At 54.5% G+C, this 17,600-nt stretch overlaps 1 protein-coding gene across 2 annotated transcripts in view; it reads right to left on the reverse strand.

Annotated features, from left to right (window-relative positions):
* Positions 1–8,360, reverse strand: part of Fam163b (family with sequence similarity 163 member B) — a 30,877-nt gene extending 22,517 nt beyond the window's left edge. The window contains exon 1 of one of the 2 annotated variants that reach the window (XM_008843916.2): positions 8,136–8,360. The gene's annotated coding sequence lies outside the window, so the exon portion shown is untranslated. Of the gene's footprint in view, positions 1–2,267; positions 2,308–8,135 lie in introns of those variants that run through there. The other variant, XM_008843917.1, reaches the window with a different exon arrangement.
* Positions 8,361–17,600: the final 9,240 nt, after the last annotated feature.

Genomic DNA, 17,600 nt, shown 5'->3' on the forward strand with positions numbered 1-17,600 from the left:
CCCAGATACCCGAGGGGCTTACAACAAGCAGGAAGAGTCTTCTGCTCTGTTGCTGAGTGCTGGGGCAGTTTGTTACACAGTCCCTATGCTAACAGCGGACTGATACAGGTGGAGGCACTAAGTAAAATGTGGGATGATCAAACCAAGGGTGACTACGAGAAAACCCAGTGATTCTGCACTACCCAACCAGTGACACCTGCCAGAGAGCCTGGCTCTCCCCACGGGCGTGAGGAAACTCCCTGGTGGTTGGAGGACAGGAGGGAGCCAGGTTGGTGACACGGCAGAATCGAAGTGGCCAGGAAGGCACAGACTCTTCCAGAACCCTGGGTCATGTGCAGAATGGGGTGTTAGAGAGGGTCTCCAGAGTGAGGCTGCTGCCCCCTGTCTGGCTGCAGAGGGTACAGGGTGGGACTTTGTGTGTGTGTGTGTGTGTGTGTGTGTGTGTGTGTGTGTGTGTGTGCGCACGCACCACACGTCTCTCTCTGTTTTCTTTCCTTTTTTTTTCTGTCTTTTTGTCTTTTTGAGACAGGGTCTCCCTGTAGCCCCAGCCGGCCTGGAACTCTACACTATGTAGGCCAGACTAGCCTTGAACTCATAGAGCTCTACCTGCCTCTGTGCACCACCATGCCTGGCCTCTCTCTGTGTTTTCTTATGCTGGGGATAGGACATAGGGCTTCCTGCTGTTAAGCACTTTAGTACTGAGTTACATCCCCTCTGTGCATTTCTGTGTGTAGCTATGTGCCTGGTGTGTATACATGCCTCTGAGTATGCTGTGTGCACGTGTGTCTGTAGAGTGTGCATGTGTGCATTTTTGTATGTCTCTATGTGTGTATCTGATCTGCTGTGTACATATTTGTGCACAATATCACTGATGTAAGAGAAGACGGGGCCCGGCCCAGCAGCTGCAGAACCCCCATCTGACCACCACACAACCTCAGCCTCACTGGCACCTTCATTCCTCGTCACTCAGCTGATGGGAGACGCTTGTCCCACCTGGGCAGTCCTGAGTGGCAAGGTTCAGGTAACACCTGTCTGCAGTGTTGTTCACATTTATTTAAAAAATTTGGCTCAGTCAAGTGTGGTGGCTCACATCTCGGCACTGTGGGAGGCAGAGGCTGGAGGATTGCCTTGAGTTCCAGGTCATCCTGCGCTACATGATAAGACCTTGTCCCCCCCCCCCAAAAAAAATAAATAAATAAACAAAAATAAAGCAGAGTTTATGCTGTCCAAACGAGTGGAGGCACGTGTCAAAACGGGCCACCTTGCAGACTAAATGATCTTTAAAACTTCCTTGTCTGGGGCTGGAGAGATGGCTCAGTGGTTAAGAGCAGTGGCTGCTCCTGCAGAGGACCCATGTTCGATTCCCAGTACCCACATGGCAGCTAACAACCATCTTCAACTCCAGTTCTTGGGGGATCTGATGCCCTCTTCTGACCTCCATGGGCATTTCACGACATGGGTGCACCTACCTACATGCAGACAATACACTCATACATATAAAATAAAAATTATATATTTAATAAAAAATACTCGAATGTATCATAAAACAGAATATATATTAGGTAAGTGCGGACGCACAGTGCACAGCACAAAGAGACATATAAACTTCGGTGTCAACATGGAATCACTGGCAGGCCTGGGGCTGGAAAGCTGGGATGGCACAGCGGCCCTGGGGGCTGCAGCCTGCAACTGCTTCTGCGATGCCGGACGATATCTGGCTGCCCTGAGGAATTAGAGCAAAGCCCTTCCCTCAGCAGAAGCTGCTTCTGGTTCCGTGGGTGTCCCAGTCTAGCGGCCATGCAAGGCCAAGCACTGACCTCTTAGCAGATGGAGCTGGACCTCATGCCACATGAAACCAACCGTCAAGTGTTACTCATGTGCCAGGCACTCTGTTGGCTGCTGGGGTCAGGAAGCATGCATCAGCAGTTGCCTGGCCTCAAGGTCTCCAAGCCTTCCCCCAGACAGGACAGGAGGGGGACAGAGCTGACACTGACAGAGAGAGGGGAGCAGGTGGGAGGCCACTCCGGGAAGGGGCTTGGAGAGTTCTAGAAATGGGAAGGAAGCCAGCATGCAAGGCACAACAGAGGTGGGAGACCAGTGGAGGTTGGGGAGATCGGTCAGTTCCATGCAGGGTTCCATGGGTCACAGCAGGGTCTGAGTTCAAGCTAGGGCTAGGACCAGTTTAAGCAAGGACTCTCAGTCACACAGGAGCAGGAACTGGTCAGCAGCCCCTCTCCCCGGTGCACGCCCAGAGACTCCAGATCTACCCTCGTGTTCCACTATGCTCCTGGGTGTGGGAGGGGTGGTGGTGGCTGGGATCGTCCCTGTTGATCAAAGGGAAAACCAAGCCTGTCTTTACAGACCAGGAAAAGGAGCACAGAGACCTTTAGTGGCATGCCTACACTCACCAGGAGGCCCTAAGTACTGAGGAGGGCATGACTGGCTGCAGACCCAGTCTCCTCCCGTGCCTCCTCTCACCTCCCTCCCTCCCTCATCCGTCCCCTCCCTCTATCTCATGATCAATGAAGTGGGGGCTCCCAGGGAGAAAGCAAGATTCAACCTAAGGGGATACAAATGACTAAAAGAGCAATTTCCTAAGACACACTGTGGTGGAATAATCTTCTGTAACAGAGATGTTTTGTAATTAGAGGGCGTCTCGCGTGGGAAGCCCCATGAAGGTAAAAATCACAGCCGGCTGCAGTTTTTAATTTCCTACGTGGGTTTGCACGGAGCCTCACGAGTAATGGGTGTTTCAACCAAGCAAACTCCAGACACAAGTAAACACCAGCAGCATTGGTGTCAACCACATGGCACAGACAACAGCATTCTAGAAAGAGACACAGACCACCCCCGCCCCCGCCCTGTCTTCCTTCGAAGGAGATGCGGTGGAGAGGGGACGAAACGAAGCATAGACCCGCTGTAAGCCAGCCCAGACTGCGGCGCTCTGGGATGGGCTCAGAGCAAAGAAGTCCCCAGTGGGTGTCTGCCTTTAAACTGGAAAAGTGAACATCTTTATTTTGCCTTAGGAGAGTTCCCTAATGTACCAAGTGAGACTGCATTTGCCAACCCAGAGTGGAGGGATTTGGAAAACACAGTGTAAACATGACATTTCAAACACTGTAAGGTGAGGTCCCGACACATGCTACGAGGCGCTAGCTAATGGTGCTCCCAACGGCCTCCTTCCCGCCACCCAGCACTCCTGTAGCCTCGTCCTCCACGCGTCCTGCTGCTCCTTGCACAGTAAGAGTGAATGAACACTAAGGGGGTGAGCTGCCAGGTGTGGTGAATGGTCCAGGGGCTGGTGAACTGACTGGGCAGGGATGTGGTAGAGCCTGCAGTGGAGCGTCCCTTGGTCAGCGCCAGGAGGGGGAGCCTGGCTAGGCCTGGCACAGTGGCCAGGGGGCAGGAGACCTCAATCACACTCATTTTGAGGGTTCAAACCCAATGAGATGCCCGCAGAGGGACCCAGGGGGTGCTCTCTTTCCCTCCAAGAAAATTCAGGGATGTTTTCAGTGGTCTAGTGATGGCCAGCTAGCACCCCCATATGGCCTCCCCCACCTCCAGTGATGGTAACAGTGCCCAGCCTCCATGGGACACTGGCTCCCTTCTCCCACAGCGTGGGCATGCAGCCCATCCCCAGCATGGAGGTACATATGTGGCCAGGGGACTGCAAGGCCTGGTAGGACTGCAGGGGAGTGCACAGACTGAGGCCAGGACTTGAGAGCTTTTAGTTTGCGCACGATAAACCAAGAAAAGCGAAATTGATTTTCCTTTTACAGCAAACACACATTTCTTTTAATACAAAAACTTGAATGCATTATAAAATGGAATATATATTAGGTAAGTGCTCACGCATGGTGCACAGCACAAAGAGACATAGCCACCTGTCACCATTGTGCAATCAGGGACTGTTTCCTGTTGTGGTGGCCAACACATTGCTAGAACATTGAGTATAAGCTGGCTGGGAGCTTGTTAACCCAAGCTGGGGGGCCAGGGTGCCCCCCACACGCCGAGGGATGTTGACGCTACTGGTCCCAGAGCTGCAGACCTGTGATTATCTGATCCATGCAACCAAAGGCCACGAGAAAATAGCAGCAAAAGAGGGAGGCCTGTCGCCCAGAACCCGAGACCTGGCTGTAGGCCCAGCTGTGGGCTCAGCAGCCACGGAGCATTAAGGACAAGTTTCACCACTGGGAAGCCCCCGGAAAGTCTGGAGCTACTGGGATGAGCCGAGCCACAGGTGTGATGGCTTTGCCCATTTGTGGAGCCGAATCCATCCCAGTTCTGGACTTTGCCTGTTGGCAGGTACAGCCCCAGTCTGCTCTGCAACCACCTTTTGGCTGGGCCAGGACATGCACACTATGGCGGCGGGGGGGGGGGGGTTCCCAGCAATGTGGTACTCGGAGCTGGCACTCCTACAGGGGGAATAAAGAACCTGGGTCCCAGTGAGGCTAAGTAACTGCACGAGGGACATGCAGCTTAGGCATGAGCATTGCTCTGGTCAGGTCCAAAAGCTGTGCCACCCCACCACTCACAGCAGCCATGGGAGGCTTTAGATGTGGCTGTGGTGATGTGGCTGTGGCCCAGGAGCCTGGCTTGTTCCCAGCCACTGCTCAGGTTGCTATCTAACCCCTTCCCGATCCCCAGGCCACTGTATAGCCCTCCTCTCCTCCCAATTAGACCCATCAGAGGAGTAGTGGTTTAAGTGCTCTCTCTCTCTCTTTCTTGCTTGCTCTCTCTCTTTCTGTCTCTGTCTCTCTTTCTCTCTGTTGTGTAGACTACAGCACATAGGGCATCATTCCTCAGGATCTATCTACCTTATGCTTTGAACCTGCCTCTCACTAGCCTGGAACTTGCTGAGTAGGCGAACCCCCAGAATCCACCTGTTTCCCACCTCCCCAGTGGTCAGATGATACATGAGCACCACTATGCCTGACTTTTTTAAAAAAACATGGGTTTAGGGATCAAACTCATGTCTTTGTGTTACCAACTGAGCCATCTCCCCAACAGGGTCACTTCCACAGATGTCCCTCAGGTGGGCTAGAAGCACCCAGATGACAGTAGTAAGGAGCATCCTACCGGGGTGTGGTGCACAGTCAGGCGGTACCCTGGTGCTGGAGAACCGACTTCCTGCAGGCCTGCTGGGCTTGCATCCTCATCACTCTCACCCAGCTCATCTCAGGCCCTATTGTGGGTCTCCTCACCAGCCTGGGCTCCATTGAGAGGAGCTTTTCCAAAGTGATGTCTGTTCAGTCCTGGCATCTGCTCAGTGCCTGCTGTCCTGGCCCAGAGTCCCCTTGTCTCTTGCCTTCCCTCTCCAGCCAACCTTGACATTGCAGCCCACAGCATTAAGGCCCTCCCGGGATTGGACATCTGCATAAAGCCCATCCACAGCACAGCACTTCCAGCCCATCTCCAGCCTCCTTCTCTACAAGACTCCAGGAAGGTAGGGGCCTAGCCCCCAGGTCACAGTCTAGGAGTGTAAAACAGGAATCCACAAGCCAAGCTCTACACTCAGATCTCCCTGAGTTGTGGGTTTCCCTGAGTTTCAGGCTTCCAGGGCAGCCCCCCCACCCAGGGAGACTAGGCAGGGGACCCAATGCCTAGGGGAACAAAGAGCTTTAGAAGGAGAAATGGCACTCCCCTGTGCTTCAGCCTCCGAGGGGAGGGCGAGGAACTGGCAGGCTCTGAGGCGCCAGCCTGGATGAATCCCCCCTGGATTCCGAGACTATGGGGAAAGCACAGTAAGGGCAGGATGGGCTGGGCAGGAAGCCCCCTGCCCAGTCCTCTACATCTTCACAAGGGACCCAGCACTCTGGGCTCCAGGTTGCCCTTGTGCAGTGCCACCAAGCACCCACAGGAAGCAGAAGCACCCTTGTTTCTGCAGCTGAGGGCTCCAAGTGATCTGCCCAAGACCCAGGCCTTGAAGTCATCTTCCCACCACCTAGATCACTATTGTGAAGGCACAGCAGGAACAGTGTCAGGGCAGGAGCCGAGGGGACAGTCTGGGCCACCTGCCACTCTGCCGAACCCCCCCAACCCCTCGCCCTGGGAGTTTAGAGTCCAACGTAATTGACTGAGAAGCAATAACTCTCCCTTCTAGAGCACTCATTACTCTCTGGATCCGCTGCTCTGCTTCAGGCCAGCCCACGTGGGAAGGCTGGAGGCCACACTGCAGGCTCGGGTCCCAGGCAGAACAGCCTCACCCAGAACCAGGCAAGGCTCAGACACTTAGATCCAGCCATAATGTGCAAAACTGGGGTGACCACCTAGGTGGAGGGTGGAGCTGGCAGGAACGGATGTGGGTTAGCAGGGGCATCTCAAAGCTTGTTCCACTCTCTCAAAACCAGAGTAAGAAAAGGGCTGAGGTTCCTCCCAGCCGAGGTCACTCCACCTGGCTCTTAGACTCACATAATTGTAAGAGACCCCAGAGGGTGTAAGACAAGGAGCTCTGGCCCTGACAGGAAACTGAGGTCCATCTAGAAAGGGTCAGTGACTGGTCCAAGGTCACTCAGGAAGGTAGACAGAGCTGGGCAAAGTCTTGAGTCCCCTGTCTGTGCCCACCTTCTCCCTGAGTTCCTTGGCCATGCTGGCTGGCTGAACTGGCACAGCAGGGGCCTGGGGCTCTGGAAATGGTGAAGGAGTCACAGCACTTTCTGGGCCCCTATACCCCATGATGTTGGCCTTCCCCAGACAGTCACTGATGTTCCCCAGCTCCCCACTCTAACCCCCAGATATTCTAGGCACCCAGTTTGGGGGCCTGTGGCTCCTCCACAGACTCTAGACCCTTCAGGAAGCACCTCCTGGCTTTACAACTGGATCCACACTAACCAGCGAGCCCCACAGGAAGTCGGGAAATGGGGAACCAAGACCTCAGCATGACTTCTGTATCTCCCTCTGCTATAGCTTGAGCCAAGTGTACCACACAGGACCACCCAAGGGAGGCAGGGAGGGAGCCCAGGAGGGAGGGAGCCCCTGGCCTCAGGGGTGGGAGGGACTTCTCACGGGTACATAAAGTTGTGTGCATTTAGCAAGCCTGCAGCACATGTGCAAGCCCAGAGAGCACCAGCTAGCCTCCCACCGCCAGGAGGTGTCAGGTCAGGAAAGCCTGGACACGGGCATGTCAAGTCTATCTCAAGAGAGGGAAGGTGGGAAGATGGGCCTGAATCTTAGGGACCTGGACATTCTCCTTGTCCTTGGAAGTCCACCAGGAGCTTGGCGGGCTTGAGGAGAGGGGCCTGCAGGAGTCGAGAACACTGCAGCTGCCTTGCAACTCTCCTCAACTCTAGCTTCCCAAGAAGGGACAAAGGAACATGCTGGGGCCCGGAGAAAGATCCAGGACCTTGACCCTTGAGTTTCTTGCCCCATAGTCACACGAGCAGAGTCATGTGAGCCCACCTGACTCTGACCTGGGGAATACAAGACACTGGGCAGGGTGAGACGGGGGAGCCCCAAGACTGGATGTGAACTCGCTCTTTGGCGTTCTGATGCTTGGCTGGAAAAGCACATCGCCAGCTCATCCCCCCACCGTCTTCACTGTTTAAAACGAGATTTAACGCAAGTTGGGCAAGAGGCTCTACCATGCTCACCATGACCTTGGGCAAGAGGCCAAACTTCCGAAAGCCTCACTTTCCTCATCTGTCCAATGGGGCCTCTGACCCCTTCACATGGGGGTTGGGCAGACTGGATTCTGTGTAGCCCAGGTCAAGCAGGCAGCACTGAGCTGGAGGAAGAAAGTCTCACCACATGAAATTTCTCAGCAGCAGGCAGTAAGAGATGGACGCAGCCAGGCTTCCAGTCTCTTTGGGCAAACTTTCCCTCCCCAAACCTCTGCCCCCAAGGCAGGCCATCTTTGGAGGGAAACGGAGCCTCTTTCCTGCAGTGGGTCAATGGGTGCCCCTGCCTCTCCGTTAGGACCCCACTGCCCCATCATCCCAGGGCATTTGGACGGTGGGTCGCGATGGGATGGATGACGCTGTACAGGCACCTGTGTAGGGCACAGGACCAAGATGCAAGGTGGCCGGGGGCAGGCTGCGGTGGGTAGACGCCAGACGAGGCGGGCGCAGAGCCGAGGTTTCCCAGCCTGCGTCGCCGGCTCCCACACAGTGACCCGCGCTCGCCCGCTCGGCCCTTACCTTGAACCATGGGAACCACGCTGCCTCGGCCGGCGGAGGACTTGTGCGCACGTGACGGGGCGGGCGTCCCTCCGTCCCGGGCACTGCTGGAAGCGGCTGCTGCAGCCCAGGCCACGGCCCGTGGAGCCTGCAGGGACCAGGCTGGAGAAGCGAGGGCGGAGAGACCCCGGGAGGCGAATGCGTGGCCAGGCGCGAGCCCCTGTCAGCTGCGCGCTGCAGCCGCGGCCCCGGACCCCCGGCTGCCTCCCGGCGAGCGGCACGCGCGGCTCCTGCCCAGTCCCGGGCGCGGGGCGCGCGCTGGCACGGAGGGCGCGCACGAGCCGGCTGGGGAGCGCGCGCCGCGGCCCCGCGCGCCGTCGGCGGGGGCTGCGGGGAGCAGCCGGGGAGCTGTCCCCGGTGCTGACGGCTCAGCCGTGGTCGCGGGGCTGCGCACCTAGCCGCAGAGACTGGGGGGGCCAGCGCCCTGGCGCGCGCCCTGAGGGGCGCTTCCTGATCTCCGCCCGCCCGTGTCTGTCTCCCCGGTGTTTGCTCTCCACGGCGATGGGGATGGCCTGCCTGTGGACAATGCAACCTTGGAGCAGGCTCCTAACCCTCTTGGTCTGGGGTGACTGACAGCAGGGCCTTTAAGGGTGCTCTGAGAATGAAAGACCACCGAGGCAGGCACACCTTAAGTTTTTAATAAATGCTCTCCCGCGCTCTTGTTTACATTCTCTGTGCTAGCCTCGTGGAGCACTGGAGGGCAGTGTGGACTGTGCACTGGGCCAGCTGGCGTTTGGGGCCTGCGGCTGTCCAAGGTTTCCAGCCATTGAAGAAGGAAGTAAATCTCTCCTACTGGGCCCCCAAATACGACACTAGGCCAGTGCTGGAAGTTAAAGCAAGGTAGATCTGGGCCGGATACGAGGAAGAACTTTCTGGCTTTTCCATTTGAGAAGTGTGTCCCCCAAGGCAGGACCCATCCCTGAAGATTCCCAGTAGGGGGCTGTGGCTTCAGATCACAAGCCCAGGGAAGTCTGGGATGAGGAAGATCTTTGAGTCAGAAGGTACGGCACTCTGAGAAACACGCCTGGCTCATTGGGAGAGCCCCATAGATGTTTGCTTGTGTTGAGATTGACCTGACGCTCCACGTCATAAGAAGCTTTGTCCTGGTGGAGGAACCAATGACTCTGGCCCATCCTCAGGGCAGATGGGGCTCAGTGGGCTGGAACCCTTTCTCTGTTGCACACTGGCTGGGTCAAGTGAGTGAGTGCTTCAGACAGACGCTCCACGTGTCCCACTTGCCAACTCCCCTGCCGGGTCCTTCCCAAGGGTCTGCACAGAGCTCCCCAGAGCTTCTCAGGTCTTTGGCTCTGGAGAGTGTCCTTATAACAAACTGGGAACATCCTTCACTCCACTTAACTAACCAGAAGAGCTGGTCCCTGCTGCCATATCTCTGCCCCTTGCAAGCTTGATAAGTGATCGTCACCTGCCTTGTTTCCCCCTGGACTGCTGGCTGTGTTTGATTCATTAATTAACTACACTCATAGCCCGCCTGCACCAGGCACTTATCTCACGGTACACATCACTCATTAAGTGCTCAATGCATTGTGGACGCAAGGCCAAACACTTGCACACGTTGCCTCATTTAGCCCACTCAGCGATGGCCAAGAAGATCCCCACTGTTCCTCCGCTTTGCAGGTGAGAATGAATGGGGTCCTTGGCAGCAGACCGGAGCTAGGTGCGCTGACTCCTCCGTCTGTCTGCAGATTTCCCCACACTTGCCACCCCAACACCCTGAGAGACAGGACGATGGACTCTGGTAGCTATGGTGCTATGTAAGGGGACAGCAGAGCACTGGAAAGCTCCAGGAGGAAAATGCAAGCCAGTCAGCCAGTCAGCACCAGGGAGTCGGCCCAGGAATCCTTTAAATGACCATGTTCATAGTCTCAATCATGACAAGGGCTTTTGGCGGCTGTCTCAGATCCTTAGATCCTGGCAAATGTGTGCCAAGTGCTTCACAGCAGAGTCACCGCCAAACCCTGCCTTTGCCCACCAGCTCCCACATCCTTCCCATGTCTACTTTCATCCTTGGGCACAGTGGTCTGAGCAGCTAAGTACGGAGAAGGTGGCTCAGCCTCTGACTCTGGGCTCTTGGTGCTGATTTCTTGGTGGTTGGTTCTTCTCTGCTGAGCAGAGAGGTGTGGCCCTGGTATTCGTGATGATGGGAACTTAGTTAAATGGAGCCCGTTTTATTTAAACCATGGCTGGCTTCAATGACCCACAGCAGTCACAGCAGATGTCTTCTTGTGTGTGTGTGCGTGTGTGCGCACATGTGTACAGGTGTGCTCACCTGTGCACGTGCATGTGGATGTCAACATTAGTGTCTTCCTCTATCACCCTCCACCTTATATTTTTAAGTATTTATTTTTATTATTTTAAAATTAAGAGTGTATATGTGTGTTTGTGTGTGTGTGTGTGTGTGTGTGTGTGTGTGTGTGTGTGTGTATGTGCCCTCAGAGGCTAGAGCTGTCACATGCCCCTGGAGTTGGAGTTACAGGTGGTTGTGAGCTGCCTGATGTCTGAGCTTCGGTCCTCTGCAAGAGCAGTACACGCTCTTAACCTCTGAGTCATTTCTCGAACCCCTGTCCACCTAAGTTTTTAAGACAGGGTCTCTCACTGGACCCAGAATTCACTTTTTTGGCTAGACTGGCTGACCAGTAACTACACAGGATCCTCCCGTCTCTGCTTATCCCCAAAGCCTGGGTTCCAGACACATGCTGCCACACCTGGCTTTTATGTGTGTGCTGGGAATCCAAACTCAGATCCTTATGCTTGCACGGTGCTTTTTTTTTTTTTTTTAATGAGACAGGGTCTCCCTGTAGTCCTAACTGGTCTAGAACTGGCTATGTCCCAGGCTGGTCTTGGTCTCACAGAGATCTGCTTGCCTCTGCCTCTGTCTCCTGCATGCTGGGATTAAAGACATGTGCCACCATACCCCGCCTTTGCATGCCAAGTGCTTTTATCCACTGAGCTACTTGTCCAGCCTAGATGCCTTCTCTACCATCACTCAACAATGGTAACATACAAGTGAAGTGAGTTAAACAGAGCCACACAGACAGCAAGGAAATACACATGGCAGGTTATTTTGGATGCTGCTGCTGGTGGTCGACACCCAGCTTGCTCTTTGTGTACAAAAGCATTCCCGGATTTTAAACAAAAATTCATTTCCAAAAATAGAAACAGGAGGGTTAAGGAGAAGCTTCTGACCTGGCTTCATAGAGACCATGCACCATCAGGTTTCCTGAACTAGCAAGTCTTCTGGTATGGAAAGGGAGTCTGGCCCTACGTAGCTCCTCCAGGCTGGCCAGCAGCTCCGGGGGTGGGGATAGGACCACCCCAGCCCTTCCACCAAAGTATGCTTTCCAGTTGCTTTCCAGCCAACAGTAGTGACTCTATCCCATCACCAGCATTTTTCACGACACACAGCTTAGTGGATGTAACTCAGGGTCACCTGATAATGGAGTTTGTTGAAAAATCTCCAACACACAATGATGTGTGTGGCAGTTTATAAGGATTGCTTTCTATCCTGGACAAATGGGTCTTTTGCAAGATCAGCTTGATGCTATAAAGATGAGACCTTTGGGTGTGCCTTAGGTGAGGGTGGCTTTGGGGTTGAAGTTTGATGATCTGAGTGGAGGCAGAAGCTTCAAGCATTCTTTCCCCAGGGCTCTCAATCACCATAAATAATGCCCTCACTCTCCCAGCATCCCAATGGCAAACCAAGGATTACACCGCAGTTCACCCTGGGGAACCAGAGAGTTTATTGGGCTTCCTTATAGAGCTTAGATGAGAGATCACTTACAAGAGTGTGCGTGCTCCACTAAAAGGCTGCGATGGAAAGTCCTCACTCAGCATGGATGACGGCTTCTCCACAGGTGCAGAGGCAGAATCCCCTCTTAGTCTTCCCAAGATTATATACTCTAGCCTCTCCACATGCAACTAGGGCAGAACTGCACACAGTGGGTTGGGAGGAGTGGCTGGCTATTCAGATGAGCGTCCCTTGACCCTCCAGTCCCTCCTTCTGTGAAGGTCCATAGTCAACAAGCCCAGTTGTGATGATCTTTAGCAAGCAAGCATAACTGACTAAAGATGGCAGCTGTTTGGCTCAGAGAATAGTCCCGCATAGCAGAGCTTATAGATAAGGTTAACTGAGATTGGGAAACCCACCCTAGGTGTGGGTGGCACCGTCCCATGGGCTGGGGTCCTGGACTGAATAGAAAGCAGAAAGCCAGCCAAACACTTGTGCTCATCCCTCTCCGCTTCCTGAGTGTGGATGCCATGTGGTCGGCTGCCTCACTCCTGCTGTGCTTCCCCTGCCATCATGGGCTGCATCCTCAAACCGTGAGCCCAGATCAACCCTTCCCTCCTTAGTTGCTTTTGCCAGGCATCTTGTCACAGCAATGAGAAAAGTAATCAATGTAATCACCTGCACCTCGTGTGACAGGCACTGGGTCGTGGGGAGCAAAGGGCAGGCACCCAGCTGCTGCTTGTGACTAGAGTGCTGTTCTACAGAGCAGGAGCAAAGTGCTCTTCAAGGAAGGAGCCCCCACCAGGATCTGGAGAATACAGCCAGGAGCCTTTCCAAGTCTGTTTCAGGGAACCCACGGGAGGCGAGCATGAAGCCCTGGACATCGAAGGAGAGGCTAGATGACACCTTTTCTGTCCTGGAAACCTGGGAAATTTTGGAAGGGTGGTGCCAGCCGGTTGGCAGGTACAGCAGTCTCTATTTTGGCTGCCTGGAGACTTCAGAGCCCTGATAGGGGTCCTGGCTTGTGTTTTCTAGCTCTTTGTTACCCACTCTGGTACTGGCAATGGGCCAGATAGTGAAGTGGTTGTTTCCCTTGCTCGTTCTACTGGAAATCACTCGCTCCAGGTGTTCCTCCATCCATCACTGTCTTGCTCTTTTAAGCTGGTCATGAGGGCCTTGGAAGCTGATTGACAGGGCTGGGTGGCAGAACCACACATGCACTCAACTCCTAATGAACCGTTCAGGTCAAATCCATTCAGAGGAATAAATTAAAAATACACAAAGAGTTGGACGATATCAAGCAACTGGGATTATTGGGAGGCAGAGTCACCTTCACCTCCCAGATCGAGGGCTGTTAGGCTAGGCAGCTTTTAGCATAGCATGGCGAGAGAAAGCGAGAGCTAGAGAGAAAGAGAGGCAAGAGAATGAGGAGGGTGGGGTGCCCATGAGGGTGTGGGTTTCCCCCTTTGGTCTGGTTCCCAACACAACTTTTATTTTGGAAAACACTTGTGATGGCTTTTAATTACCATCACATCCTCCAATATTGTGACAAGGAGTTTGATTCACTTACTCCTGAGGGATCATGGAAGGTGGTAGGTGAGGAGGTAGCACACAGGAATCAGCCCTGGGTCTCTTGGGGTTCCTGATGTGAGTCACAGGCTGACAAATCCTGCCATGGGTGGGGTAGGGGAGCCAGAGTCAGGAGATTTATTGTTTTGGGACCTTTGTTGATTTGGGAATATTTTCACTCTGGAGGAGCCTTAAGAGGGAGGTTCTAAATGGTTCTTCATTTCCCCAGGCGAGCTGTTTTCTATTGCTCCAGAGACCCAGCTGGAGCATTCACTCATTCCTCATTCACCACACACTCTGGGTAGAGAGAAGGTGAGAACCCCATGTACTGTAGAAGCTCAGAGCTGGGTGATGCTCTCAGAGACTGACAGGACAGCGTCCTTTAAGTTGGACCTGGAGGCGCCAGTCAAGTGAAATCTGGCATCTCTCATGTGCTGCTTTAACCGGTGAGCTTTCCCGATGGTGCCGAGTGGGAAATGCTCACATCACAGCAAGGAGCCTGGGACAACAGCCAGCACCTGTCAACCTCTGGGGTCTTCATTGTCCTGTGCCCAGCGTGGGGCCCTTAGTCTATCCACTAAAAAAAAAAAACCTGACATTTCAGGCTATGTGAACCCCCATTTAAAGCCTCCCTGATACCCTCCTGCACACACTGTTCACTTTAATAAAAGACACAGAATACCTTCTGTGATTGACACATGCACATGTGTGACATGACAAAAGAACGGCAAGCCAGACGGAAGCCCTTTCATGTCTCCAGGGAGAGACTGGGCCCTTCCCTCGGAATGGAGTCTCCATGGGGAGTGCCCACAGGTGGCTCTGTGTCCCCAGGACCTGCCCCCTTCCCGGACCCAGGACCCTTCTCAGGCACAGAGAATGAAAACTTGGACTTGTTTCTCGTCAAAACCAACCACCACTAGCAGCCTGATGCCTGCTGACAATCTGGATGGGAGGTGAGAGGAGGCGGTGTGTGGAGGAGGATGAGGGGAACAGTGAGATTGTGTAGGGGTTCAGAAAGGAGCATAGTAGACCAAGTACAACAGCTAGAGGTGGGAGGGAGCTCTTTCCAGGGTTATGGGATGGAGGAGTAAAAGTGTGGGTTGTCCTGGCTTTGGACGCTGCTTCCCTCCCTGGTCTGGGTGGCCTGGGGCAGCAGAAGGAAGCCTACCTGCCCTAAGCTGAGATACAGACATGACCCACTACAACTTACATGAAGCCTGGGAACAGATGACAGGCCTGGCTTCCCTCTCTTGTCTCTCCCAGAGTCTGTGAGTCCCATCACACCCCAGTGCTCCCTGGAAATGGAGCCACGAGAACAGGGTTTTGTCTCTAGTTCTCTGCTGGGCTCCCAGCACCGGCCTCTGTGGCCATTTGTTGAATGAATGACAGACCTTCACGGGAAAGAGCATTTGTCCAAGGCTCTGTAGTGTCATGTATACTGTTTCCAACATTCACCAGTGGTTCTAGATTTTAGCCACCCAGACAAGTGGTGGATGGTCAACAGCAGAGCTTCCCCTAGCCCCTCTTCCTGATGGTCACTCTGAGGCCACCCGCTATTGGGATGCTTCCTGTGGGACCAGTGAGGGACAAGTGACTGACTGGCGTGGAGGTAGCGAGCAGCCTGGCAGAGGCAGCTGACAGATCTGCCCGTCTCCACGCCCCCCCAGTACTGGGATCACAGGTACACACCACCACGTCTGGCTTTTTACATGGGTGCAGGGAATTGAACTCAGGCCCTCAAGCTTGTGCGGCGGGCACTTTACCTACTGAGCCATCTCCCTGGGCCCTATGCTACACTTTCTAAAGTTGCCTTTTCTACAACTATTATTTTAAGTCTGTTAGAGCTGAATGCCTGAAGCTAAGGAGCCAAGTCAGACCCGTTCACAGGTTTGTTGAGTACTTACTGTGGTAGGTACTCAACACATTGTGTTGTTATATATATTATATAAGCACATTGTGGGTGCTGGGAGGCAGGCTAGGCAGGGCGGTCTGCCTTACCCTTTGTTCTAGCTTGGTTCTGTCACTGACCAAAACCAACTTAGGGAGGAATTTGGCTTACATTATAGTCCATCATCAAGGGAAGCCAGGCCAAGACCTCAAGGCAGGAACTCGGAGTCAGGAACTGAAGCAGAGACCATGGAGGAAAAAACGCTGCTCACTGGCTCGCTCCCTCTGGCTTGCTCAGCCACCTTTCATATAGAGCCCAGGCCTGCTCACCTGTCCAGGGATGGCACCGCCCACAGAGGACTGGGTCTTCCTACTTCAATAAGAACAGACATGGCCACAGGTCAGTCTGATGGAGGACATTCCTCAGTTGAGATTCCCTCTCCCCAGGTAACTCTGGGCTGTGCTGACAGCCAGAGCTAAATGTGATGGCCTCACACACCCTCTGTCCTCTAAGGCCACAGCCAGGTCTGCTGCCTGCAGTCAGGGTAGGTCTGCAGGCAGCTATAGAGAGAAGCTCTTCCTGCCTGGGCCAGGCATTTGGTGACACAGGCTTGCAGTAGGGACAGAATGGGGTTTGAGTCTGCCCCTTGCTTACCAGGGACCCTTCATTTTGACTTTTCTGGACCTCACTTTCCCCACATGCCCCATGGAGCTGCAAAGACTTTCTTCCTCCCCCAGGGTCGGGGTGGGGGTGACCCTCAGACTTGCTGGCTCAGATGGGTCTGATTGGCACAGATGCCCAAGCTGGATGAAGAGACCAATGGTCAGGGTGGACAGACAGCAGGCCCTTTTCCTCCTGGGATCCACTCCCTGCTGCCGCTGATGGCTCTGGAGCCTCAGTCCTGTGGCCTCCCGCTGAACTCAGGGTGGGGTGGGGAGACAGAGGACCCTGGGCAGACAGCCTTTGGTGGTTCTCATGGAACTCAGAGCTGTTCAGGCTAGCCTTCTCCTCTGCCTGTAGGCCCCCACCACCTGCCCCATGGGCTCCTAACCTCTGGAGCCGTCCCTCTTCAGCAAGGCTGAGGGGAGCTTTCCGTTCTTTCCCTTGGCAATGGTCTGACTCCTGGGAGGCTGGGGGTGGGGAGAAGCAAAAGCAGAGACCTGGAGCACTTGCATACGGTCCCCGGAGCACTAACATGCAGATCCCTGGAGCACTAACATGCTGATCCCTGGAGCACCTGCATGCAGATCCCTGGAGGACTAACATGCTGATCCCTGGAGCACCTGCATGCAGATCCCTGGAGGACTAACATGCTGATCCCTGGATCACTGGCCTACAGAGCCCCAGCCTAGCTATAGATGTATTGCTCTGTTCACACCCACCCCAGAGGTCTCTGTCACCCATCCTGGGAAGATCCAATCAGAAATGCCCAGCCCTCTGCATGCAGATCCCTGGAGGACTAACATGCTGATCCCTGGAGCACCTGCATGCAGATCCCTGGAGGACTAACATGCAGATCCCTGGATCACTGGCCTACAGAGCCCCAGCCTAGCTATAGATGTATTGCTCTGTTCACACCCACCCCAGAGGTCTCTGTCACCCATCCTGGGAAGATCCAATCAGAAATGCCCAGCCCTACCCTGCCCCTGCCCTCCACTCCTCTCTGCTGCTGACCCGTCACCCTGACATAGTGGCAGCACCTTCCAGAAGGGTCAGCCTGGTCCATGAATGAGCCTCTGTCAGCACTTCCTGCTCCACTGCTCCTGGCTAGAGAGGAAGCCTGTCCCTGTCCTCACTATGACGCCATCCTCCCACACAGAGCAGTGTCTTTCCCGGTGCCTTCCTGGCCTTTCCTGTGTTTGCTCTTGTCTTATTTTGTGCTGAGAGTTGGGGTAGACGCGATGCTATAGGATGATGTGCACAGGGGTTTGCGTCTTGACCCTGTGGTGCAGGCTCACTGCTGCCCTCAGGCCTTTGCTGGGAGCCAGGACCCATCTGGGGCTGGTCTTGGGAGCCTGGGGAAGAACAGGCTTCCCGGGGTGGAGTGTCCATTTCCTCCCCTCAACTGGGCACTGAAGACCCCACCCTGTCACCTTACAGTACTGTGTGCCGCTCCTGAAAGGTGGGGTGCCCAGGGGAAATGAAGATGGTCGCCTTCTGTCCAGGTGCAGCTGTGGGCTTCACCAAGGCTGCTGTGACTTCCCGGGAGAAGAGAGAGAAGGAG

Source organism: Nannospalax galili, unplaced genomic scaffold (genome assembly GCF_000622305.1).
Source record: "Nannospalax galili isolate Female #2095 unplaced genomic scaffold, S.galili_v1.0 scaffold300, whole genome shotgun sequence".
Taxonomy (NCBI): domain Eukaryota; kingdom Metazoa; phylum Chordata; class Mammalia; order Rodentia; family Spalacidae; genus Nannospalax; species Nannospalax galili.